The 26,701-nt window shown below is 33.7% G+C and overlaps 1 long non-coding RNA gene across 1 annotated transcript in view; it reads left to right on the top strand.

Moving 5' to 3' along the window:
• The first annotated feature begins 1,112 nt into the window (after positions 1-1,112).
• LOC122199223 overlaps positions 1,113-26,701 on the top strand; it is a 99,674-nt gene continuing 74,085 nt past the window's right edge. Inside the window, exons 1-2 of the long non-coding RNA XR_006193429.1 lie at positions 1,113-1,206; positions 3,464-3,509. This is a non-coding gene — a long non-coding RNA (uncharacterized LOC122199223). The remainder of the gene's footprint in view (positions 1,207-3,463; positions 3,510-26,701) is intronic.

Genomic DNA, 26,701 nt, shown 5'->3' with positions numbered 1-26,701 from the left:
ATTCAGACTGCTATAGCAGAAAACCATAGACTAGGGGATTTATAAACAACAGACATTTATTTCTCACAGTCCCGGAGGCTGGGAAGTTCAGCTAAAGGCACTGACAGATTTGGGGTCTAGTGAGAGCTCACTTTCTAGTTCATTTCTAGTTTATACACAACCATCTTTTTGCTGTATTCTCACATGGCAGATGGGATAAGGGAGCTCTTCTAGGTTTCTTTTATAAAGGCACTAAAGTCTTACATGAGGACAGAGCCCTTATGACCGAATCACTTAACAAAGGCTCCACCTCCTACTACCATTAAATAGGGGGTTAGGATTTCAACATAAGAATTTGGGGGGACACAGATAGACACTCTGTCTATAGCATAATGTAAGTTAACAAGTCCTACTAAAAGGAAGTTGGATAAGATTATGTCTTCAACAGTAGTTTTTCAAGAGTGAAAAACAAACACAGGACAAGCATAGATATATACTAACAAATTGTCCTCCATTTGAAGTGTCCTCCATTTGCAAGTGATTCTTCTTAGCTGGAATTGTAAGAAATACAAGAGGGGGTGGGAATTATCCATCTCTATTGGTGTGATATTCTCATAAAAAATACTGTTCATAGGCAAATCATTAAGGAGTTTCCGTTGGTTTATTTTTAATATTTTCTCTTTAGCTCTACTTGTAGCAGCATGAAAACATTTCATAATATTTAATGATAACATAATTAAGCTTTTAAAAAAATTATTTTTATGCACTCTTCTTGTCCAAAAAATAACAAGATAAAACGAGAAAACAGATCTAGTGAACTGGTGGTTCAAAACAGAAGGCAAAATATATACTTAGAACTATGATGAAGGGATGCTTCAGATCACACCTGTGTAATCCACTCAAAGTTAAATAATCCTGATACGAGAAGGCAGACAGAATGCTCTAAAGGATCAAAGGAAAAAAGGAAGGAAAAAATCTCTAAGGAAAAACAAGTAGTATGATAGAGTATTTAAAGCATTCATTTTGAGAGAAGATATTAGTTATTTCAGTTATTTCAGACTCTTTAAGCAATGTTTTCTCTACATGTAGAAATCTCAAATAGTTTTCTCTTTATTCTTTAATGACAGGAATTTTACCAAGGGATATATCAACATGATCCTTTTTTTGTGTTAACCATGATGTAATACATTCTTCAAATCTGGAGACTCAATTTTGCCTATGGATCAGGTAAGTAATCTTTAAATAAGATTTTTTTCCATCTCATTCTGTTCTGTTTTATTCTTTTAGAATGTCTACTATTGGAGTACCTGGGTGGTTTAGTCATTTAAGGTCTGACTCTTGATTTCTGCTTAGGTCATGATCCCAGGGTCATGAGATCGAGCCTTGTGTTGAGCTCTGCCCTGAACATGGAGCCTGATTGAGATTCTCTATCTCTCCCTCTGCCCCTCTCCCCTGCTCGTTCGTTCTCTCTCTCTCTCTCTCTCTCAAATAAAAAAAAAGTTTCAAAACAAAAATAATATCTATTATCCTCACTTCGGTATACCTAGATCTACCTCCCATCCAACTTGCTTTGCTCCCAATAATTATCTTTAAAACAGGATTTTCGATCAGAAATTTATAGTAGACATTAAAATAAAATAGACATTAGAAAGGTTTTTGCCAATAACCATATACCGATGTTTAAATAATTTTGACTACAAACCGTTTCTTTGATCTCAAACACCTTCATATTTTGAGAATACAAAAAAATGAGATAATAAATGAGATCATTGTGTGAGGATGGTATTTTAGGAGAAATCTTTGCTCTGCTCCTTCTACCTTTCACCATGGAACCTGGTGCTAATCCCTTCATGTCAAACCTAAAGAAGGCTTCCACAGGGGCCTAAAAACACCAAATAAATGACAAACACTGGTTGGATTGAGGTTGGTCTACAATCTGACTTCAGCCCGAGAAACATTGAGGACAAGTATTTCTCTGGCAGCTTTGGTGCCAGAGTCAGGAAGCGTCATTACTGTGGGATTTGCTGACATGTTCATAGTTTATTGGGCAGGGGCTATGTATGAATTTCCACAAACTGAGATGTTGTCCCTTTGAGAAAGAGAAACAACAAAGCCTACAGGGCTATGCAGATGGATATAAAAATATCAGTAGTAAGAAGCTTGAAGTGAGTGAGCTGGTACTGAGGGTGGAGGACCAACTGACCCCCAGAATATATGAATCTGCAGCAGTGAAAGAAAATGGATTGGACCAACCTGGAAAGAAAGGTCTGAACATCCTTAAAATTGTGTCCCAGGAGACAAAGAGCCATCTTTAAACTACTGTGATGCTTATAGAGAATGAAGTCAGTTTATGATAATACTAATGAAAATATAAAACTGCCGTTCTCCTTGGCCATGTCTTTCCAAAGGGATCAATGGATCCCTTTGGCAAGAGATAATAGTAGGAAGAGAAACAGCCAATAAGGAATTATAAAAGCCAATAATGTTTTGTTGTTGTTTTTGTCTTTGTTTTTCCCACCTGAAGCTGCCTGAGCTGTGAGAATGGCATAAACTTCTCACTGGTTCAGTTCAGAATTTTGATTAATATTTGTGATCGAATTGAGTCTGTGTTTGAAATTTACAACAGTCTGCCATGTAAGATTAAGCAGACAACCTATAGGAATTACCAGAATTCTTATCCAGTTAAGACTTGCTTTGTTTCTCTTTTAAATGTGAGGACAAGGGGACATTATTTCACTCAATAACCTTAGGCAATGGTGAGGTAGCAATATAGTGAAATTTAAATGCATTGTGAGTCCAGCTTCCTCATCTTTTTTCATCTTTGTTATAATGTATTCTGTGTTTACTATTTCTTCCATTTGATCAACCATTTCATCTCTCTATCCTGTTTGTCTGTTCACTCATCTATATAAGAAAAATTACCATGGTTAGATTAGATAAAATTCACACAATATTATATAAGTATAAAAAATTAAGATGAATGGTTGAAAAGAACTTAGGTCTTTTCAAATCTTAATTTTCTACATGCTGCTCCATTTTTCTGAACTGATATCTGCCCTAGCTTTAAACATTTATAATGACAGAGCAGAGCAGACTATTTTAGAAGTAATTGAGCCAGAGGTTAGATTCTTAATAATATTCTTAGTAGGTTCTTCCCAATATTGATCTCTTTACATATTTTAACAACCAAATACTATAGATTATTCCTCTGGAACAGTATATAAAGAAGTATTTAACAGGAAAAAAAATTAACTGAACTCAGCTGTCATATCCTCATACTAACTTTTTGCAAATCTCTGAATCCTGATTTTTTCATAAGTCATGGTTTCACACACCATAGGACATGGTTCTGACTATTATCTATGCCTATCTTAAATTATAACACATATAAATGATCTAGTACTCCAAAGAGAATTTTGGATAATTTATTCAAACATACATGTCTATTAATATGAACTAATTTCACTTTTATTCTATCAATCAGCAGGACACAGACCTCATATTGAGTTCATCAACTCCTAGAACATCAGGTATTATTCAAATAAGCTATTAATTTGAGTTCATGCCATGTTATACCATATGAATTAATGTAGTGTTTTTAAAGTTTAATTTTTTAAAAAATTGCTATTAATTCAGCTTGCTACATTCAGACCATCAATCTAATATTGTGAAGCAGCTTTAAATACCAATTATTTTATTTAACTCATTAGTCATTCTGTAAATTTTCTCTGTATCCAGAGTTTTAAAAACAATATCTCATATTTTAATTTGATTAATTTATAAATGACATGAGGCTATCCATATAATAAAATACCAGAGACCTCACTTAACATCCATCTTGATAGTTTTTATATAAATGGTTGTATTCTATTATAGTTCACATTTTGAACATTTTCTCAGGGATATCAAAGGACATTTTTAGAGGTTTGCTAAGATAAATATGTCATATCCACAGCTGACATTGACTTTGTTGTACTGAATGCCAAATTCAGTGGATATTTTCACCTATTATCTTCCTTTACTTCATAGCAGGATTGGATACTCTTTTATTAGCTAATATTCTTTTGGTTGCAAAAGACAAAAACCCAATTCATAGTAGTAGTTTAGGACAAAAGAAGAATTTGTTGAAACTTTAATTTCTTTCTTTCTTTTTTTCTTTAAATCTTGCCTCATATTTCTAGTCTGAACCACTGTCATTTGTTACTAGAGTATTAAAATAGCTTTCTAACTACTTTCCTTTCTCCCATTCTATTCAGTGATTTCTGAGACCTTATGAAAGAAAATCATATCATTCTCCTCTCCTAATGTAAATCTCCCCAATAGCCTTTGATTTACCATAAGGTTGAACAAATTTCAAACATTTTAACCTTCTTGAACATATATCCTATTCTCATTTCCCTACCTTTCTGAATTCCAGCACATAGACCATCTTTATGTTTCTTGAACACATTGAGATGCTCCCAAGTTTTAGTCTTGGATTAGTTATTTGCTTTGTCTGGAACGGTTTGCTTCCTGATGTTCCCTTGGTTGATTTTTGTATGTTGTTCAGACCTTGATTCAACCTCTATTTTCTAACTGTCCAATATAAATTACTCTCACCATCCATTCCTTGTCAATCACTTCTTTTTGGCATACGTTATACTCTACCATTATATTATCTTCTTTATGTATTTATATACTTATTAATTTTGTGTGCCCCATAGAAACATGTAAACCAGATTGGAGAACAAATCCTGTTTTATTCACAGCTGTATCCTTCACATTAAGAAAGCAGTGCCTGATAGTAGATTGACACTCCTTAAATAAGGCACAAATGAATGTAAATACTCTGAAGAAAGGGGAGAGAGAATAACCACTTTCTCTCAACCCACTTATTCCATAATACTAGAAACAAATATCCTAGCAACTCTAAGTAACATTTATCTTCTTACTTCTTAATATTAATATATTTCTTCACCCACATCATTGATTAAGAAAAGATCAATTTAGAGAGTTTGTAATTTCCTGCCCCTCACTCCCACCACCTAATACTACCACTCTGGTCACAAATCTGTTTCTGTTCAATATAGTTCTTCTAAACATACACTGTTATTTAGTATTGTTACCCTTAGTTTCTAGAGACAAAACCAAGGAAATCTTTCTTAACTAGCTTTCTTCTACAAAATACACACTCATCATTTCAGGACAGATTCAAAGATCTCATCAGATAAACATTCAACTACTCTGTTACAGCCCCCTGATCAGCAGAGGGTGTTGCTTCTGCATTTTCATGTTAATAAAGAGTACAAAATTGTGTAGGAAAACTATGTAATGCAAATATTGTTTATTTGTAGGTCTCTTGTACTGCATAAGAACATAGATCATGAGATACTTTAGAGAAGAGACATTATTTCATTCACATTTAAAAATTATTCAGTTTTGAATAAGGGACATGGTAGGTATTCAATACAATGGTAGCACGTGTTCACTGCTTACTAAGCTCCAGGAACTCTGCTAAATGTTTTATGTGGGTTATTTCATTACCCACCTAAAGAACACTACAAAGTTCATACTATTAGTATTTCAATTTTATAGATGATATGTTGAAAGTGAAAGAATTTACATTTTTGTTCAAAGAATGTCTTGCAGATAGTAAATGTTTGAGTAGTCTGTCTGGGCAAATGACGGTGAATATTTGACATAATGCTCCTGCTCTTCTGGTGTTTACAGACTACTGGGGTGATCATACATCAGTCAAAGGGTTTTAACAATGAGTGCATAATTACACATTGGGATAAATGCACTGAATCAAAGAATGCATTACTTCTGACTATATTCTTTGTTTTTTACATTTGAATTCATCACATAGATTACATTTATTTGTTGCCATGAGCCATACATTTATAATCTTGTCTTATATTACTTTGCAAATAACAATTACAATCCATAATAGATTCATTTTACTTTGGCCATGAATGTAAATTGGTTCCAAATTTTGGAAGTATCTTAAGGTGTTAGTTTTGTTGAAAAATACTGTGTTCTTAGATTTCATATCTGAAATATTTACTGTGTTACAAAGATTTATTATCTCTCTTCCTACATTAGTCTTTGTACTCTCAAAAAAGATGTCATACATATTTGCAAATATTTCATTAGGAGAATTACTTAAAATGAAATTTTTCTTTCTGGTATTCTTTAATTTTTAAGTTTACTTATTTTTGAGAGAGAGAGTGGGGGAGAGGTGGAGAGAGAGAATCCCAAGCAGGCTCACACTGTTAGCGCAGAGCAGATGTGCTGTGAGGTCATGACCTGTGCCAAAATCAAGAGTCAGACGCTTAATCACCTGAGCCACCCAGGAGCCCCTTTCTGATATTATTTCATGAAGAGTTCACTGAGTTTCTTAAGAGAAATGTTTTTATAGACTTGTCATTGTAATATTATTAGGAGAGTTTTGTCTTCGCTTCTTAAACTTCACACTTACCTATATTTACTCTTTAAATAAACCACTGCATGGTTTCGAAAACTGGTGAATATATATTTGACTATTACCAGTGTTTCTGATTATTGTGGTTGTTCCCTTAATCCTATTGATCTTAATCTTGAGTCAAACTTACTGGGTAGAAATCAATATGAATCTATTAAAACTGTCACCAGTGAAAATAGCAGACTGGTTTTCTGCTTAGAGTTAATTTTCTGTATAGATCTATATTTCTGGTGGATCTATTGTTTTTATTATTTTACTGATGCTTGTAATAGTAATTATGTAACCATGTAGGACAGTCTAAAAGTCATACATGCTATATGTCAAAAAAGAAATTCATTATCAGTGAGGTAAAGTATTTTTTAGGAATAAATTGTTATCTTATTAAGGAAAAATATGATTTTATGAATGAAAAGATTATTTGAGAAAGGAGAGTTTTGTCTAAGAGTTTTTTCAAATCTCATATTCTGTAAATACAGCCAAAAAGTAAAAGGTTGCCAAACAAATACATACGTAAATGGACCAGATTTACCATTCAGAAGTAAAATCAGATACACTCAGGAACCTACCTTATAACAAGTTAAATTTTCAAGGCTACGAATAAGAGAAGCTTTAGTTTGCAAATGAAATTGGCATGTATAACTTTCTACTGGAAGAAAAGCAAACTTCACATCATATGCCAAATTAATCCCTAATGAATAAAGATATTCATTAGAAATAAAACATTAAAATGTTAATAAAAACTTGAAGATAATACTTAAATATTTCAAAATCTTACAGTGGGGGAGATGGTTGTAAATAAAATCTCACCTATGCCTCCCTTCCCCAAAATATTCAAAAGCAAACTGGAATCAGAGCAGCTTTTTTTCATCTTTTTTTGCTTATTTTCTTTGTTTGTTTATTTTTGTTTTTTTAACATTTGAATTTATTTTATTGTATTTTGTATTTTTTTAATTTTTTAATATAATTTATTGTCAAATTTTCTGACATATACTGCTTTTAAATTATCCAAGCCCTGAAACTCACTTTTTAATTTTTTTTTATTTAAAAATTTTTTTTAACATTTATTCATTTTTTAAGGGACAGAGAGAGAGTGTGAGAGCAAGAGAGGGACAGAGACAGGGAGACACAGAATCCAAAGCAGTCTCCAGGCTTTGAGCTGCCAATGCAGAGCCCTATGTGGGGCCCAAGCTGGAACTATGAGATCATGACCTGAGCCAAAATAAGACACTTAACCAACTGACCCACGCAGGTGCCCTGAAACTCACTTTTAAATAAACTTACTGGATATTAGGGAAAATTCAGTTTATGGCTATAAATACTTGGTCTAGATGACTGTATATATTTTTGACAAAATACAGCATCCATTCTTGATAAAAACCCTCAAATAAGTAGGGATATACAGAACATGCATCAACGTCATAAAGGCCATATGTGAAAGACCCACAGCTAATATCATCCTCAATGGGAAAAAACTGACAGCTTTTCTTCTATGATCAGGAAAAAGACAGGATTGTCCACTTTCATCATTGTTATTTAACATTGTACTGGAAGCCCTAGCCTCAGCAATCAGACAACAAAAAGAAATTAAAGGCATCCAAATCAGCAAGGAAGAAGTCAAACGTTCACTGTTTGCAGACAACATGGCATTCTATGTAGAAAGCATGAAAGACTCAACCAAAAAATTGCTAGAACTGATACACAAATTCAGCAAAGTTGCAGGGTATAAAATCAGTGCACATAAATCAGTTGTGTTTCTATACACCAATAATGAAGCTGCAGAAAGATAAATCAAGGAATTGATTCCATTTACAATTGCACTGAAAACCATAAGATACCTGAGAATAAACCTGACCAAAGAGGTAAAACATCTTTACTCTGAAAACTATAGAACACTTCTGAAACTAATTGAAGAGGACACAAAGAAATGGAAAAATTTTCCAGGCTCATGGATTGGAAGAACAAATATTGTTAAAATGTCTTTACTACCCCAAGCAATCTACAACTTTAATGCAATCCTTATCAAAATACCACCAGCATTTTTCACAGAGCTAGAACAAACAATTCTAAAATTTTCATGGAGCCACAAAGAGCCCAAAAGCCAAAGCAATCTTGAAAAAGAAAAACAAATCTGGAGGCATGACAATCTGGACTTTGAGCTACATTATAAAGGTGTAATCATCAAGACAGTATGGTACAGGCACAAAAACAGATACATAGACCAATGGCACAAAATACTAAACCCAGAAATAGATGGATAACTATATGGTCAACTAATCTTTGACAAACCAGGAAAGAATATCCAATGGAAAAATGAAAAAATGACAGTCTCTTCAACAAAGGGTGTTAGGGATAACTGGACAGCAATATGCAGAAGAATGAAACTGGACCACTTTCTTTTACCATGCACAAAAAATAAATTCAAAATGGATGAAAGACCTAAATATGAAAAAGGTATCATAAAAATCTTAGAGGAGAACACAGGCAGCAACTTCTTTGATCTTGGCCATAGCAACTTCTTACTAGACATGTCTCCAAAGGCAAGAGAAACAAAAACAAAAATGAACTACTGGGACTACATCAAGATAAAAAGCTTCTGCACAGCTAAGGGAACAATCAACCAAACTAAATGGCAACTTATGGAATGGAAGAAGATACCTGCAAATGAAATATCTGATAAAGATTAGTATCCAATATCTATAAAGAACTTATCAAACTTTACAGCCAAAAAACAAATAATCCAGTTAAGAAATCGTCAGAAGACATGAACAGACATTTTTCTAAAGAAGACATCCAGGTGGCCAATAGACACATGAAAAGATGCTCAACATCACTGATCACCAGGAAAATACAAATCAAAAACCATGATGAGATATCACGTCACACCTGTCAGAATGGCTATAATTAACACAGGAAAAAACAGATGTTGGAGAGAATGCAGAGAAAGGGGAACCCTCTTACACTGTTGGTGGGAATGCCAACTGGCACAGCCACTGTGGGAAACAGTATGGAGCTTCCTCAAAAAGTTAAAAATAGAACTACCCTAGACCCAACAATTGCACAAACAGATATTTACCCAAAGGGTACAAAAATACTGATCCGAAGGGGGATATGTACTCCAGTGTTTATAGCAGCGTTGTCAAAAAATAACTAAATTATGAAAAGAGCTCAAAATGTCCATCGACTGATGAATGGATAAAGAGGTTGTGTTTGCGTGTGTGTGTGTGTACATGCACGTGTGTGTGTAATGGAATATTAGCCATCCAAAAGAATGAAATCTTGCCATTTGCAATGAAGTGGATGGAGCTAGAGTGTATTATGCTAAGCAAAATAAGTCAGAGAAGGACAAATACCGTACGATTTCACTCATATGTGGAATTTAGGAAATAAAACAGATGAATGTACGGGCAGGGAAAAAACAAAAGAAAGGGAAGCAAACCATAAGAGACTCTAAAATATAGAGAACAAACTGAGGGTTGATGGAAGGGAGGCTGGTGGGGGATGGGCTAAAATGGGTGATGGATATTAAGGAGGGCACTTGTAAGTGATGAATCACTAAATTCTACTCCTGAAGCCAATATTATACTATATGTCAAGTAAGTAGAATTTAAATAAAAAATTTTAAAAAATAAAAATACTTAGATTTTAAAGTGAATTTATGTAGTTGGATATAAAGCATTGAATGAAAATATTACATATAGATATGTATGTGTGTATATATATATATATATATATATATATATATATATATTAGTGTTTTTGCTCTTTGAATAATCAACATTATATTAATAATTCCTACTATTAATTCACAGAAAAGGAGGGGAAACAAATTCGGCTCATTAATTCTATCACCAATAAATCTTAGAATCCATAATGGAATAGATGGAGGTAGTGAACTATGTGAAATTTTAAATTTATGTATCAAAATATATTATTAAAAGAGACCCTGAAAATTCCAGAAGAAAGAAAAAAATATAAATTATATGAAAGGGTCTTTTTCATTAGTAGAATATTTATAAAACATTTAAAAAGGAGATAGAAAAAATTACGTGTTGGCAGTTTACATAAAATAAAATTAAAATGGGCAAAAAACAAAAAAGGCAAGTGTTCTAGTACACACTTAATAGGAATTTACTGGTAGACAGAAAAGTGAAAAGTAAAGCAACATTTAGATAATGTCCTTAAAATCAAACTGCAAAATTGGTTGCCACTGGCAATGCAAGATCATTTTTAAGTTTGAGATAACACTATATACAATTAAATATTCTAACTAGAGATAATTATGAATAATATTTGATGTGGTTTTAATCAAAGCTATAAATCATATCCCCATGTGGAGAACGTCTCTAAATTTCTTTTATATATATATATATATATATATATATATATATATATATATTTTTTTTTTTTTTTTTTTTTTTTTTTAGTAAAACAGGTAGAAGTTGTAAGTCTCACCAGGGAGCCAAGAGATTCAAACTGCTTCTATGTGATGCATTCACTCATTGGTCAAATGTTACATATTATGAGTCTGATCAGTCTTTCATGTATCGTCTGGTCATATGACATTATTAAATATTTAAAATAAACCTTTCAAATAGATAAACTAATAGGATAAATTCATTAGTATGCTCACAGGTAGTTCTCGTTTAAAGTGAAAATATGTGTTATATTATCTACTATCAAAAGGGTTTTTTTGAATTTTTTATTCATAACCTAACTCTAAATTCTAATAAGTTTGATACTTGAAGTATTTTTCTTATAAGCGATGATAACAATAATCTCTATGTTTAAAAGTTAAAAATAAAACATTAAGGATAATGTAACACTAAGAGCCAATCTAACCAAAGTAATTAATTTTTTAAATTAAGCAAATATCCCTTGCTAAAAAATTATTATATTATCTAGTACAACTCTAGTTGGAAATTTAACGTATATTAATATTTTTGTCAGATCATATGTGATTCCTAAATAACAACTGATGATATATTTTCATTTCTCTAAAATTAAAGGAGAAACACTTACAGAGACTTTTCTTTGCATGAGACTATTTTCCTCCTTCATGGAAGGTATGCAAACATCATCAAAAAGTGTTACTCAGTCTTTAATTCATGATTTCCTTTAATTGTGTATCTTTTTATCAGGATTATTCTTTTTTTTAAAGTTTTTTATTTATTTTGAGAGAGAGAGAGAGAGAGACAGGCAGAGAGAGAGGGAAAGAGAGGAACCCAAGCAGGCTCCGTGCTGTCAGCCTGACAATGTGGGGCTCCATCTCATGAACCCTGAGGTCATGACCTGAGCCTCTGAAATTAAGAGTCAGATACTCAGCCAACTGAGCCACCCAGGCACTTCCAAGGTCATTCTTAACATAGCAGTGATTCTTCCTGTTGTAGAATTCCTTTTTATACCTCAGGAAGATAGTCCAATTGTCGTTACATAGCTGCTTTGTCATTACTAAAAAACTTATTGAAAATTAACAATGTTTTTTGTCTGTACCTTTGAAAGCATCATATATTTATATTTCTTCCAAGGTTACAAACGTAATTTCCACAGTTCCCTTCCCCACCCTGAAGTATTGGTTAGCAGAAATTTATATGCTCGCATAAGAAAATAGTTGTCTTCTAGTCTAATCCTAACACGTGTATGGCAATATAGTCTACATTGCCACTGAATATATTTTGAAGCGATATGATCTAAACCCTAGGTTTACTAAATCTTGGGTTTAGTAAAGTAAAAAGCTTAAGAAAGTTCCTTTATTAAAATTAAGTGTTTCTTAATGATACTCATTTCATATCACCTTCGCATAGCTTTGTCCTGAAGAGACAGAAACAAATTTATATACTAGTTTAGAGTACTTTTGTTATGGATTATTTTTTAAAGAAGCACAGTGAGCATGAACAATGAATAGAATGCATAATGTATGGGAAGATGAACAGTGAATAATAAATTTTTAACTTAAACAAGAACCTATTTCTCTCGAGGCTCAATAGTTTGATCAAGACACTGTGTTTTAAAATGCAGCTTATAACCTACCATACTGAAATAGGTAGGAGAATGTATTTCAGATAAAATGTGAATTAAGAAATCTCATCCTTTGGTTACATGTCTCAGGGAGTTGGACTTTTCCCTTTAATAAATATTTCAATCTAAAGAGAGACGCCTCAGTAAAATGAAAACAAATGACAGTGCTATCTCCAAAGAGACAGTGTATTATTTTAAAATGGATGAAATGGCCCATGCTCTGCCCTATGACAGTTAAATGCTCAAAATGAGACAGTCAAAAATACAGTTAACTCATTCCCACAGACATGAAATTGAGTCTCCATTTTTGTTCTAATTTGAGGTGAAGAAAAGAGAGGAAAAAGAGCACCAAACCTAAAGAATATTCTTACAAAGGTTTTATGTTAACAGTAACCAGGGACACAGCATGATCTTAAATAATATCATTGCAACTTAGAGCTAACCTTATTAATTAATAGCCTAATATTCTTCATTACAAGCATTCAAAAAGTAGAAAACAATCATTAGTTATTAATAGATAACTAATTTTTAAATGAACTGTTATTGCTAGGTCTTTAGATTTGAGTTTGAAAATAAACTGGTAATTGAATATGAAACAAATATAATCACATGGATTCAAATACACTCCTGATATCTTGCAGTTTTGTTGTTTGATATGCATCAGTGATGCTAACGACATCAAAGCTCAGCCTGTCAGATTTATTTTGTTCTAATAAAATTTTTTTTCAAATTTTTTTTACGTTTATTTATTTTTTTTTTTTGAGACAGGGAGAGACAGCATGAACGGGGGAGGGTCAGAGAGAGAGGGAGACACAGAATCTGAAACAGGGTCCAGGCTCTGAGCTGTCAGCACAGAGCCTGATGCGGGGCTCGAACTCACGAACCTGAGATCATGACCTGACCCGAAGTCGGATGCTTAACCGACTGAGCCACCCAGGCGCCCCTGTTCTAATAAAAATTTAAAACTTCATAAAATCTTGGGACCAAATGTCCCTCAAATTCCACATTTGCCACAATATAGTAGAAGAAACTTTGTGGGGGAATATATAAATATATGTAGATATTTGGTGATAGGAATTCCCCTCTGTTTTGTTCTCACCTCATCTTTTTGTGAAACAGTATTTTTTAAGCATTAAAATGCAGCCAACATAGGCTATAGAAGTGATTTCTATTAGCAAGATAGTTTGTTTACCTTTCAGCTGTCTGTATTTGAAAAAATATGAAACTTCTGTAGAACAAATTGTATCCTTGTCCCCAAGGAGGTTATGATCCCGCAGTTAACGTAGAAGTGAAGTCGTGATGAACAAAACTTACCACACAGTGAGTTTAGTTCCGTTTTGGAAAAAGTACAAAAGGCTATGAAAGTACATAATATAGAAAATCAAGCCAGACTTTGGAATCACTGGAGTTTTTCTGGAAGAATATTAATGATTCAAACAAAGGGAAATGGAGAACTAAAATTGTCCAGTCAAAAGGAACAACAGAAGAGACCTGTAAGGGAAAAGAACCATTGTGCTTTAAAGGAGTGTAATTCAGTTAGCCTGGGAGAGGTACACATCATCCAGGAAGTGAAGAACGTTTTATGGCCTGTGAAGGGATTTGGATTTTCATTCTGAGTCCAATGGAGATTTGTAAGCCACTATGTAGAGCCACAGTGGGAACCAGAGAGTTGAGTGAGTCAGTGGAGATGAGTGAACGGATGCCCAAACTGGAGGCAGGGAGACATGTTACAAGACGGCACAGTGATTTAATCTTCTTGTTAAAAAAAATCACTTCTTTTCTTTATACCAGTGGTCCTCAAGTGTCACCCTCAGATCCCTGGGGTTTCTGAGATAAATTCATAGATGGGGTCCACAGATGAATACTGTTTCTGTAATAATGCTAGAACATTATGTTTCTTCTTCATTGTGGTGACATTTACACAATACATTCTCAGGGGAAAATCCAGTTTCATTTAGGAATGTCACTGCTAAAGCAATAAAAGTTTTAAAAATATATTAAGTGTCTACCCTTGAGTCAGGTGTTTTTCATACTCTGTTATGAAATGGGAAGTTTGCATAAAGCACTTCAGTAGCATACAGAAGTACCAGGTTATTTTGAGTGAGGTCACGTGTACGATTGTGTGAGTTGTGAGCTGAACCAGCAGTTTTTGTTTTCATGAAACATCATATTTACTGAAGACAATGACTGAGACAAAGTATGGTTTTGCAAGTTTATTTCTGGACATTTTCTCAAAATGAACAAAAAACAAAATAAGCCTACAAGTTCAAAGAAAACAATCAATTGTGCTTGTTAATTTAGAATATAATGTGTCTATACTTTACTTCTCCATTCCCAGTTCTGCTCAGGATCAGAGAATTCAAATAATTTACCCCAATTCACACTGCTGGCACATATTTGTTCTAATTTAATCTCAATTATTTTTCATTAAAATTCCCAGTATTAGAAGAGATCATTGACATACTATTGTTTTTCTATTTTCTAAAATTGCATAGGTGTCAGCATTCAGGTATTGGATGTAAGAATGAGAAAATAAACCTAACTGGCATTATTTTTCTTGAAGACACAAATATTTGGGCCCACCCTAGGAGATTCTGAATTAGTCATTGTGAGGATTTTGTTCTGTTTTTTTTTTTTTTTTTTTGTAAAGACTTTAGGTGGTTGTAATGTTTGGTCAAGATTAAAAAACAGGGGCCTATACCGTGGTTTCCATGAAAGTTAACTATGCTATATAAGGTGCAATAATAGAAACTAGTCAAATTTGATTAAATATACAGGTGCCTCAGATCCCTGTACAGTACATATGTTTTTCCTTAAATTTGTCATTGAAAGAATTTAATGTCCTTGTAAATATATCTTTAATGTAGTGATGAATTAATTATTATGTCTATGACCCAAATTATTTGGAGGATAGCTAATTTCCCAATTTCCCAAGAAGTATGAATTCTAGACTACTTCGAAAAAAGTTCTTGATGTGATTAAAAATCAAAACTACAATGAGATACCACCTTACACCTGTCAGAATGGCTAACATTAACAACTCAGGCAACAACAGATGTTGGCGAGGATGCGGAGAAAGAGGATCTCTTTTGCATTGTTGGTGGCAATGCAAGCTGGTGCAGCCACTCTGGAAAACAGTATGGAGGTTCCTCAAAAAACTAAAAATAGAACTACTCTACGACCCAGGAATAGCACTACTAGGCATTTATCTATGGGATGCAGGTGTGCTGTTTCAAAGGGACACATGCACCCCCATGTTTATAGCAGCACTATCAACAATAGCCAAAGTATGGAAAGAGCCCAAATGTCCATCGATGGATGAATGGATAAAGAAGATGTGGTATATATATATATATATATATATATATATATATATACGTATATATATATATATATATATACGTATATATATATACGTATATATATATATACGTATATATATATATATACGTATATATATATACGTATATATATATATATACGTATGTATATATATATACACATACACACAATGGAGTATTACTCGGCAATCAAAAAGAATGAAATCTTGCCATTTGCAACTACGTGGATGGAACAGAGGGTATTATGCTAAGTGAAATTTGTCAGTCAGAGAAAGACAAAAATCATGACTTCACTCATATGAGGACTTTAAGAGACAAAAGAGATGAACATAAGGGAAGGGAAACAAAAATAATATAAAAACAAGGAGGGGGACAAAACAGAAGAGACTCATAAATATGGAGAACAAACTGAGGGTTGCTGGGGGGGGTTGTGGGAGGGGGGATGGGCTAAATGGGTCAGGGGCATTAAGGAATCTACTCCTGAAATCATTGTTTCACTATATGCTAACTAATTTGGTTGTAAATTAAAAAACATTTTTTTAATTAAAGAAATGTACAGTTGCAAGCCACCAGCCCCAATTATATAAGTTATCAACTTTGAATCTTTACTACAAACTGTAAATTGCAGCCATACACTCCTCTTAGATTGACTGGAATACCTGAGTTATAATCACCTTAACAAAAGCAAATTTGTGGCTTACCATAGAATCTTCATTCTCTTAGGGAAAGATGCTAACTAAATTATCTCTCTATTGACAAAAAAAAAGAAAAAAAAATGAAATGAAATATTTCAAATTTTGATTAGCTATTTAACTTTTTGGAATGCATAGATAATATTTAAATTCCTCACAAATCTAACACTGAATGCTTATAGCTCTAATGGCATAGGATATACATATGTATATTCATGAATTACTTGTACAATACTTAAATGCATCAGTAAGTAACAGTTTTGCATTATACAACATACAAACATTCATTTACCAATAGTTTGTTGATCCATTTGCAATTCTTCTACTGTTTATTTGGACCTAATTTCCATATTCTTCCTGATATGTAAACATGCTACCCTATTAATTTAACTTCAGGATTCCAGTTCACTAGACAGCTTAATGCCCTTATTACACAATTGCTCTTGTTCTTTGTACTAAAACTGTAATTTTATGAAATCTTGTAGTAAGTATGAATATAGATTTACTAATGAAGTAAAGCTATTAATATTTGAATGCATTCAACTCCTCAGAGTGCATACTTAATGGAACATACAATCAACTAATATACTAGAAAAACTTTGAGAATGAGATTAACTATCTGTGTGTGACTTGAGCTTTTACTGAGAAATACGTTTCTATCATATTAGCTGAATATATTCTTTTAAAGAGGGTACACAAATTTAAATTTCAAAATCTAGAAATATTAGAAGGAGAGACAGATTTTAAATCATACTAAAGTAAAGGAAAGTGAAGCATTTCTGACATTACAATTAATCTTACTTTGTAGAAGGGAACATTTGAGACCTTAGTTCACTGAGTATAGAGAATATGTGACAGAACTCATGGGTATGTATCACCCTAGTGGTTAAATAGCAGGCATGAAAAATACATACAAACTAATGACTCTACCAGTTTAATGTATGAAAATTCATTGAGTATCATTCAAAAGAAAATTTTAACTAAAGAATCACAGATGCAAGTTAAGCAAGTTCACAGTTCTTATTCAGGAATTATTTCTAGTGATTTTTAGTCATGTATCAATTCATCTCTTGGGGTAAAACTACCACTGAGATTTTATATATCTACATGTAAATCCATGACAGCCTCGTGTCCACCTTAACTTGTACACACAGTTGTAAACTAGGATCTTTAAAATTTTTCTGTAGTATTAAAATGTAAAATGCAACTAAATAATGTTAAAACATTTGGTTGAGTATATAATATTAGTTGCATTTAAAGATGAGGAAAGTTGGGTCACCTGGGTGGCTTAGCCAATTGAGAATCTGACTTCAGCTCATCAGATGGTGAACTCATGGTTCATGAGTTCTAGCCCCGTGTCGGGCTCTGTGCTGACAGCTCAGACCCTGGAGCCTGCTTCGGATTCTGTGTCTCCTTCTCTCTCTGCTCCTCTCCCAATCACACTATGTCTCTCTCTCAAAAATAAGTAATAATATAACTTTCCCAGTGCTGTGATGACTAAGCCAGCACAGGAATACATCTACTTCCAAAGCCTCTGGCTATTACAGGACACTGTAGCAAATCAAGTAAGGGAAAATCTTTCAGATCAATGATGACATATTAATTTTGGGATTAACTTTTAGCTCTACCATAGATTATAAGAATCTATAATGGTTTGGTTTTGCTTTTTCTGTATTTGGTATGAAGTGGCTAGTTAAGGTTATCAAAATATTTTGTATGAAGAACCAATTTCAGAATCCAAAAATGCATGTGTGATAAATGTGTTATTTCTTCTCCTTTCAAACTCAGGAATGATTCCTAAGCAACTGGTTTACCTGATAACTACATTCTCCAATTCAATACAGCTAATAAGTATATAAATTATATTATTAATGTTTTTATCTAAGGCATTGAATGTTAGGGATCAGGTGACCCATTGAGCAATTTAACTTAAAAAACATAATTTTGATCAGTTACTATGTTTTCTAATCTAATAGCTACTTTTGAATTATGAACAAGGAGATCCCATCTCATCACTCCTATTAAAGTGTTCCAAGTTCTGGAAACCATGGTTAGTGCAATAAGATAAGTAAAAGAAATAAGAGGTATACAGCTTGGAAAAGAGAGAAATAAAACTGGGTTAATTCACAGATATCATAATTTATATGTAGAAAATGCCAAAGAATCTATATAAAATATCTAGTATTACGTGAATACAGAAAAATCACAGTGTATATCATCAATATACAAAATTTAATTGTTTTCTACATACTAACAACCAACACTTGGAGTTTACAATTTAAAATAAATACCACTTCAGTTGATACTACATATTGAAAAAATTTGGACTATATCTAATAAATTATGTAGAGAATCTCTGCTGAAAAAAAGACTGATGGAAGAAATTAAAAATATGTAAATTAATGCAAAGCTATTCCATGTTGATGAATTAGAAGACTCCATATTTTTAAGATGTCAATGTCCCCAGTTTGATTGATAGATAAAACATGATACCCATTGAAATTGCAGCAAACTATTGTGTAATATTGGCAAAGGAATTATAAAGATTACATGGTAAGGCAAAAAGTTTGGGACACCCAAAACAATACCAAAGAAGATGAACAAATTTAGAGAAGCCACACAACTCTTTTAATAATTACTATAAAGTTCAGTAATAAAGACAGTGTGATATTGACAAGGTAGTGGAAACAGATCAATACAAAGTACTGAAAGATCCAAGAAATAGACCCACACAAATATGGCCAACATATATGATTTTTTATAAAGGCACAGGGCAAATTGATGAATAAAAGAGTCATTTCAACAAATGGTACTGGAACAATTACATATGCACAAACAAAACAACTTAGATTCAGACCTTAACACCTTTCAAAACAGTTTTAGCTCACAATTTATCAGAAAGACCAAACTATAAAATTTCTAGAAGGAAACAAGAGGAAACTTTACATGATCTTGGTGATGAGGTTTCAGAGACAACACCAAAAGCATGATACATGAAAAAAAAAAAAAAACTATAAACTGAACTATATTAGAATTAAAATTTCTGCTCTATGAAAGAGATAGTTAAGAGAATTAAAAAAGGTGTGATACAAACTGAAAGAAGATGTAAATAAAACACATATCTGATAAAAAGACATTCTGATGGTTAATTTATGTGTCAATTTAACTGGCCTATGGAGTGCCCAGATTAAACATTATATTTGGACGTGTCTGTGAGGGTGTTTCCAAGTGAGATTAGTATTTCAACTGGTAGACTCAGTAAAGTAGATTGCCCTCCCCAGTGTGGCATTGTCCAACCTGAGGAGGCCCTGAATAGAACAAATGATGGAGGAAGGAAGAATTCATCCCCTTTTCAGGCCTCACTATGTAAAGAGGGACATCACATTTTGTCTTCACTGGCCTGTGGAATGGGATTTACACCATTGTCTCCCCTGGTTCACAGACCTATAGATTCAAACTGACTTATACTACCTGCTTTTCTGGGTCTCCAGCTTGCAGATGGTATATCGTGGGACATCAAAGCCTCCAGAATTGTGTAAGGCTAATTCCTCACAGTAAATCTCCTTTAAATATAGATCTATCTCCTTTAAATAGACCTATCTATTATCTATCTATCTATCTATCTATCTATCATCTATCTACCTATTTATCTATCTGTCTATCATCTACTTATCATCTATCTGCCTGTCTCTTATGGCCTACTGGTCTGTTTCTCTGAAGAACCCTAATATAGACATCTATTCAAAATATAAAAATAATTATTTTAAGAATTTAAAGACTTAAAAATTAATCAAAATTGGGCAAACTATCTGGAAAGACATCTCACCAAAGAAGATATACAGATGGAAAAGAAGCATATGAAAAGATACTCAATATCATTTGTCATTAAAGAATTGCACATTAAAGGGGCTCCTCGGTGGCTCAGTCATTCAGCGTCCTACTTCGGCTCAAGTCATGATCTCAAGGTTCCTGGGTTTGAGCCGCACATCAAGCTCTGGGCTGACAGCTCAGAGCCTGGAGCTTGCTTGGTTCAAATTCAGTGTCTCCCCCTTTCTCTGCCCCTCCCCCATGCATTCTCTCTTTCCCTCTTTCTCTCTCTCTCTCTCTCAAAAATAAACATTAAAAAATTTTTTAAAAAGATTGCACATTAAAATAACAAGTAGATACCAGTATGACCGATGCAATTGTTAAATTCCTAAAATCTGACAATATCAGCATCTGACAAGGCTGTGAAGTAACAGGAACTTTCATTCATTGATGGTTAGAAAGCAAAATGGCACATCCAATCTGGAAAACAGTTTGACAGTTTCTTAGAAGGCTAAATTTTGTCTTTACATATAATCCAGAAATCATGCTTGTAGATATTTACCCAACTGATTTGAAAATATATGTCCACATAAAATCCTGCACATGAAAGTTTATAGCAACTTAAATCATATTTGTCACTAATTGGAAACAACCAAGATACCCTTCAATAGGTGAATGATAAAAACAAAAAAACAGCAGTACATATCTACAGGGAAGTGTTACTCAATAATTTAAAAAGCCACAGGAGCATGTGGGTTAAATATACATTGCTAGTGAAAGAAGCCAATTTAAACAGGCTGCATACTGTATGATTCCATTTATATAACATTGGGGAAGACAAAATCTACTAAGACAGTAAACACATCAGCAGTTGCTAGGAGTTGGAGGGTATATGTTGAATTGGTGAAGCAAAGAGGAATTTTATTTTTAGAAGAGTGAAATTATATGATACTATAGTGAGGAATACATGGTCCTATCCAAATGTCAAAATCTATAGAACTTCAAAGCATAAAGAATGAACCTTTATGTGTGTAAATTAAAGGTAAACAAACAAGGAAGTCAAAGGAGCTCAGGATGGAATGCAAAACGTGATAAAAAAATGTAACTGCCTTATAAATTTATGAAACAATCTCACTGAATGGGGTGAGAAAAAAAGGAGCCAAACTAATTAACTTTGAAATTGAGTGGCATATGAAAAGACTAAAGATGAAAGGAACCTTACACCAGTACAGCAGTCTGGTTGAGAAAGGTGTTTTCCAACTGCGTACAGGTAACTAGAAATACTGTTAAGACGCTCTGAGCTCTCTATTCATGGCACATGTTTAAGGATGACTTTGCCCTGCGTGTTCTTCTGTGGATTCTTCATAGACTGGCTCCACCAGTCCCTTCCAATTGTGTGGGCCATGCCTGTACTTTTGTTGTAGCTTATTCCTCAGGAGCTCTCTTACTGCTGGCGTTCTTTGCTAAGCCAGAACTCCCTCTTAGGCAGGCTCCCTTCTAAAACGAGGCCAGGGTGATACTACTGCAGAATTCATATGTCGTCACTGGGATTCACTCACTTATTAACAATTCCCAGAAGGGGAAAAGGTTATTTTGCAGATGCATCTCTTCACCCCACGGCCCCACAGGTCACTTGACCTTTCCCAAGCGTGGGTCAAGAAATAGTCCTTCATGTCGTCCAATTACCAGAACACATAGCGCATACTCCGAGGTGTTCTGTTGAAACCCTCCTCATTGTAGTTGGGGTTAGAAACAGCACCCTTTCATCCTTATCTCCTGTTTTTATTCTGGAGAAAGCCACACAGAACTCTCCTAATGAACTGTTTGGAAATCCCCCGCCACCTTTTTTCCCGTTGTCTGTCTCAAGAGTTCTTAGCCTTTATTGTGTTTATGATTCAATGGAAACCGAGATAGTGAGAGTCCCATTTTAACATCATGTTACAGTGATTTGGGCTTCTGCAGTAGAACTGCTGTTTCTCTTTTCTCTTTTGACAATAAATCGCTCACCCTAGAAAATAAAGACATGTAAGGAAATTAAAAAAAAAAAAAAGACTTCTTGTAATTTGATCACTTGTCATTTTTTTATTTGCAATTTTTATAATTTAAAATTACAGGTACATCTTACTTTAATGTCCATTAAATTAGAGACTACAAATTTCCATTTATAACTGATATGCAAAATTATGAAAGGCTCTACATAATAAATACTTAAGCATAACTTAATGAATGTTTATATGACCAATATGGTACATTATAGATAGTGCAAATACAGGATGAGAACAAGACATAATCCCATAAAATTTCTTAAAGGTACTATACTAGATTGAATTATGGTCCCCAGAAGGTATGTCAACATCCTAACCCCTGGAACCTCTAAATCACCTTATTTGGAAAAAGCATACTTTGCAAAAAGTAATTATATTAAGGATCTTGAGGTAGGATTAATCAGGGTTATCTGAATGGACCATAAATCCAATGATAAGAGTCCTTTTAGGAGACAGAGGTGAAAGAGAGGGAGAAAAAAGAAGGCTGGGTTAGAGAAGGAGACAGAATTGGAGTGATGGATCCACAAAGCATGGTGACCAGCAGAAGGAGGCAAGGAAGGAATCCTGTTGAGAGCCTCCAGAGGGAAAGTAGTCCTGCCAAAACCTGATCAAGGTGGCAAACAGGGGAAGAGAATATATTTCTGGTGTTTTAAGCCACCCAGTTTGTGGTAATTTGTTACAATAGCCTCAGGAAATTAAAACAGTGTGTTCTTAGGGAATTTGTTAGGTTAGGCTAGTTTAAACTACTTTTAAAAACAACCATTGGGTGCCTGGGTGATTCAGTCGGTTAAGTGCCTGACTTCGGCTCAGGTCATGATCTCACGGCTGGTGGGTTTGAACCCCGTGTCGGGCTCTATGCTGACAGCTCAGAGCCTGGAGCCTGCTTTGGATTCTATGTCTCCCTCTCTCTCTGCCCCTCCCCTGCTCATGCTTTCTCTCTCTCTCAAAAATAAATAAACATTAAATTCTTTTTAATTAAAAAATAAGAAATAACCATGTGTGGCACAAACACCATTAATTTTTATGATTAATTTAACAATCGAGAGAATGTGATCAGGGTGGCAAACATCTCTTGCACCAGAAACAGGTCCGTTCATCTTTTGTCTCCTTTATTCTTGGTCCTTGCTATACTATGCAATTCATTCAGGAAAGGAAGGAAAGAGACAGTGAAGTCAAATACACTCTGTGAAAAATACCACGCATCACTTCTGCTGCCATTCGGTTAGAAGGGAATTTGGTCATAATGCACATCTAAATGCATGAGAGGACAGGGAATTCTCTATCATGTGCTTGGCTATAATCCTATAGGTACAGTTCAAGGAGAGAAACGTTCTGGTGAACTGCTAGCAGATCTGCCAAACTAAGTGTTTGCCAAAATTAGATTTTTCCAAAATTAAAGTTAAATTAGTATCTTCAAATCATTAGTAACATCTACAGAATGTTAAGTATATACAAATATGCAGCTTTATTTGTCCTTCACATGATCTGTAATTTTCAGAACGTGCACAGGCACATTGTTCATTTTTCTAAGGCAAAATAATTACAATAAAGTAATTTTGCTAGAAATGATTCACACATTCTACTTGGAGATTACAAAAGCACAAATCCAATTAGCAAATTTTCTAATTTAAAGATTCTAGAAGTGTTGAATAGTAATTTCTTGAACCAAATTACTTCTTAGACCTAATCATTACTTAGTGCATTTTAAGGGCATTAAACAATCAGAATATTTAACTATGCTTTTATTAAAATATTCAAAAGCCAAAAGTTATAGATGTACCTTAAATAATTTTAAAATATGTCAGATGAAAATAGGGAAGCATACAAAATATACTCCCTTCTAAAACAAAACAAAACAAAAAAACAGTGACTTCTGTCAGACAAATGGTAAATATAAAACTTGCTTTTCACCATAGTAGCTAATTAAATATATTGATGCATGCATTTTGAAGACTGTGTTCAGTTTCTTCTATATAAAATGACATATATTATGTCTTAAGAACCCCTTAAATGCCTTACTTAGTTAAATAGCTAATTTACAGCTTTCAGTATCATCACACATTATTTAAATTATTAATTTCAGACTTTAATTAAGCTAGTGAATGTTAAAGTAGATAAAGTGACATAGAAAGCAATGCACAAAGGATAGTGTGATGGTTCATTTTGTGTATCAACATGGCTAGGCCCTCCAATCTAATTATTTAATCAAGCACTAATCTAAATGTTTCTTCAGAGGTGTTTTGTAGATATCCCTAACATTGGCAGTCAGAATGAGTAAAAATTACCTTAAAAAAACGTGGGTGAGCCTTATCTAATCAGTTGAAGGTCATAAGAGCAAAAACAAGTTTCCTAGAAAATAAATGATGCTACTAATATCAAAAGAGTCAGGAAAGCAATACAAAAGGACAAAGAAGTCTTCCTTTTCTAACTATGTAGACAATTAGATATTAAACTTTAATCTGTATAAGTAAGGATAATCCACGTTATGATGTTATAACAGACATTTCCAAAATCCCTATGCCTTAACGCAAAAGGAAATTATTTCTTTCCTAAATATTAAGTATATTATAGCCCCAGATTTATTCTGTGGACCCAATGGGTGCTGCACTGTGTGCAATATTGCTGGTCAGGGTGACAGAAGAGAGATGGGTTTTTACAGTAGTAGAATTGCCTGAGAAATAAAGCTTTGTTGTTTTATGCCACTGAGATTTTGAGGTTATTATTATTACAGAATAAACAATTCTTTCCTGATTGATATGGATGTTATCACATAAAGCAGATTACCAATAGGCATGGCTCATCAGTTTACATGGAAGATATGCATATCAGAATTTGAAAAATTTATGCCCATTGATAAGTGCTATGCCATGGCCAAAAAAAAAAAAGAAAAGAAAAGAACTGTCCTTGGCAATAGTTTTTTACATTGCTCCTCTCATCACTGCAAAAAAAAAGAAAAAAGATTTTGAGCAGCAAAATTTTATTAAGATTGAACAATGTGAAAAAAAAGGTGTATTTATTTATACAAAAGTCACCTGGATATTATGCTAAACTTCACTATTTACTTCTCTATTTATTAGAGTTATTCAACCAGTTTAGGGCTATACTTTTAGTACAAAAGATTAGCAAAACTAAATCTCACAATATTGCACACTGAAATAATTGTGAAAAGTCTTATGACTGGTGGTAATGCAAATTGAAAAAAACCTTTCTAGAAAATATGTTGTAGTTATAGATTTGGATAGGTGCCCATTTCCATCCCAAGACATATACCTTTGGGGAATTCTTTTATATGTAAAATTGAGACAGCTATGGAATTATTCAGAGAAGTAATATTTGTAATGATACAAAAATAGAAATAATCCAAATGTCATCAATAGAGGATGGGCATATGGATTAATTTAAATCCCACACAAGGATACTATCTACAGACAGAAAAAGAAGTGCAAAGAAAAAACAGAGAGACAGAGAGACAAACCAAGAAACAGATTCTTAGCTATAGTGAACAAACTGATGGTTACCAAAGGGCAGGTGGATAGGGGGATGGGTGAAATAGGAGATGAGGATTAAAGAGTACACTTGTGATGAGCACTGGATGATGTATATGCAAGTGTTGGATCATTATGTTGCACCCCTGAAACTAATATAACACTGCATGCTAACTCTACTGGAATTAATTTTTTTAAAGTAAAACTATAAACATAAGCATGGATAAGAGCCAAACATATAACATTTAGAAAAAAAGTTACAAAATGCTACATGTAGTAAGATACGCTTATTAATAATGTTTATTTTATTTTTTTTAAATTTTTGTTAATCTTTATTTATTTTTGACAGAGAGACAGAGCATGAGCAGGGAAGGGGCAGAGAGAGAGGGAGACACAGAATCAGAAGCAGGCTCCAGGCTCCAAGCTGTCAGCACAGAGCCCGACGCAGGGCTCAAACTCATGGACTGTGAGATCATGACCTGAGCCGAAGTTGGACACTCAACCGACTGAGCCACCCGGGCGCCCCGCTTATTAATGTTTAATATGCATATTCTTATTACTCAAAAATTTTAATTTAACAATGTGGGTATCTATACAAATTAAGGAAATCTATAATACAAATAGGTGAAAGTGGCTACTTGTTCAGTGCAAGCCAATTCATACAATTAGGGAAGGGCATATAAAAAATAAAAATATATAAAACTTAATTTATATATTTAAGAACTGACAGACTGTGGGACGCCTGGGTGGCTCAGTTGGTTGAGCATCCGACTTCAGCTCAGGTCATGATCTCACAGTCCGTGAGTTCGAGCCCCGTGTCAGACTCTGTGCTGACAGCTCAGAGCCTGCAGCCTGCTTCCAATTCTATGTCTCC

The sequence above is a fragment of the Panthera leo genome, chromosome A1 (assembly GCF_018350215.1).
Source record: "Panthera leo isolate Ple1 chromosome A1, P.leo_Ple1_pat1.1, whole genome shotgun sequence".
In the NCBI taxonomy this organism is placed as follows: Eukaryota; Metazoa; Chordata; class Mammalia; order Carnivora; family Felidae; genus Panthera; species Panthera leo.
The sequence above is the reverse complement of the archived record's forward strand: the minus strand, read 5'-3'. Positions and strand labels throughout refer to the sequence as shown.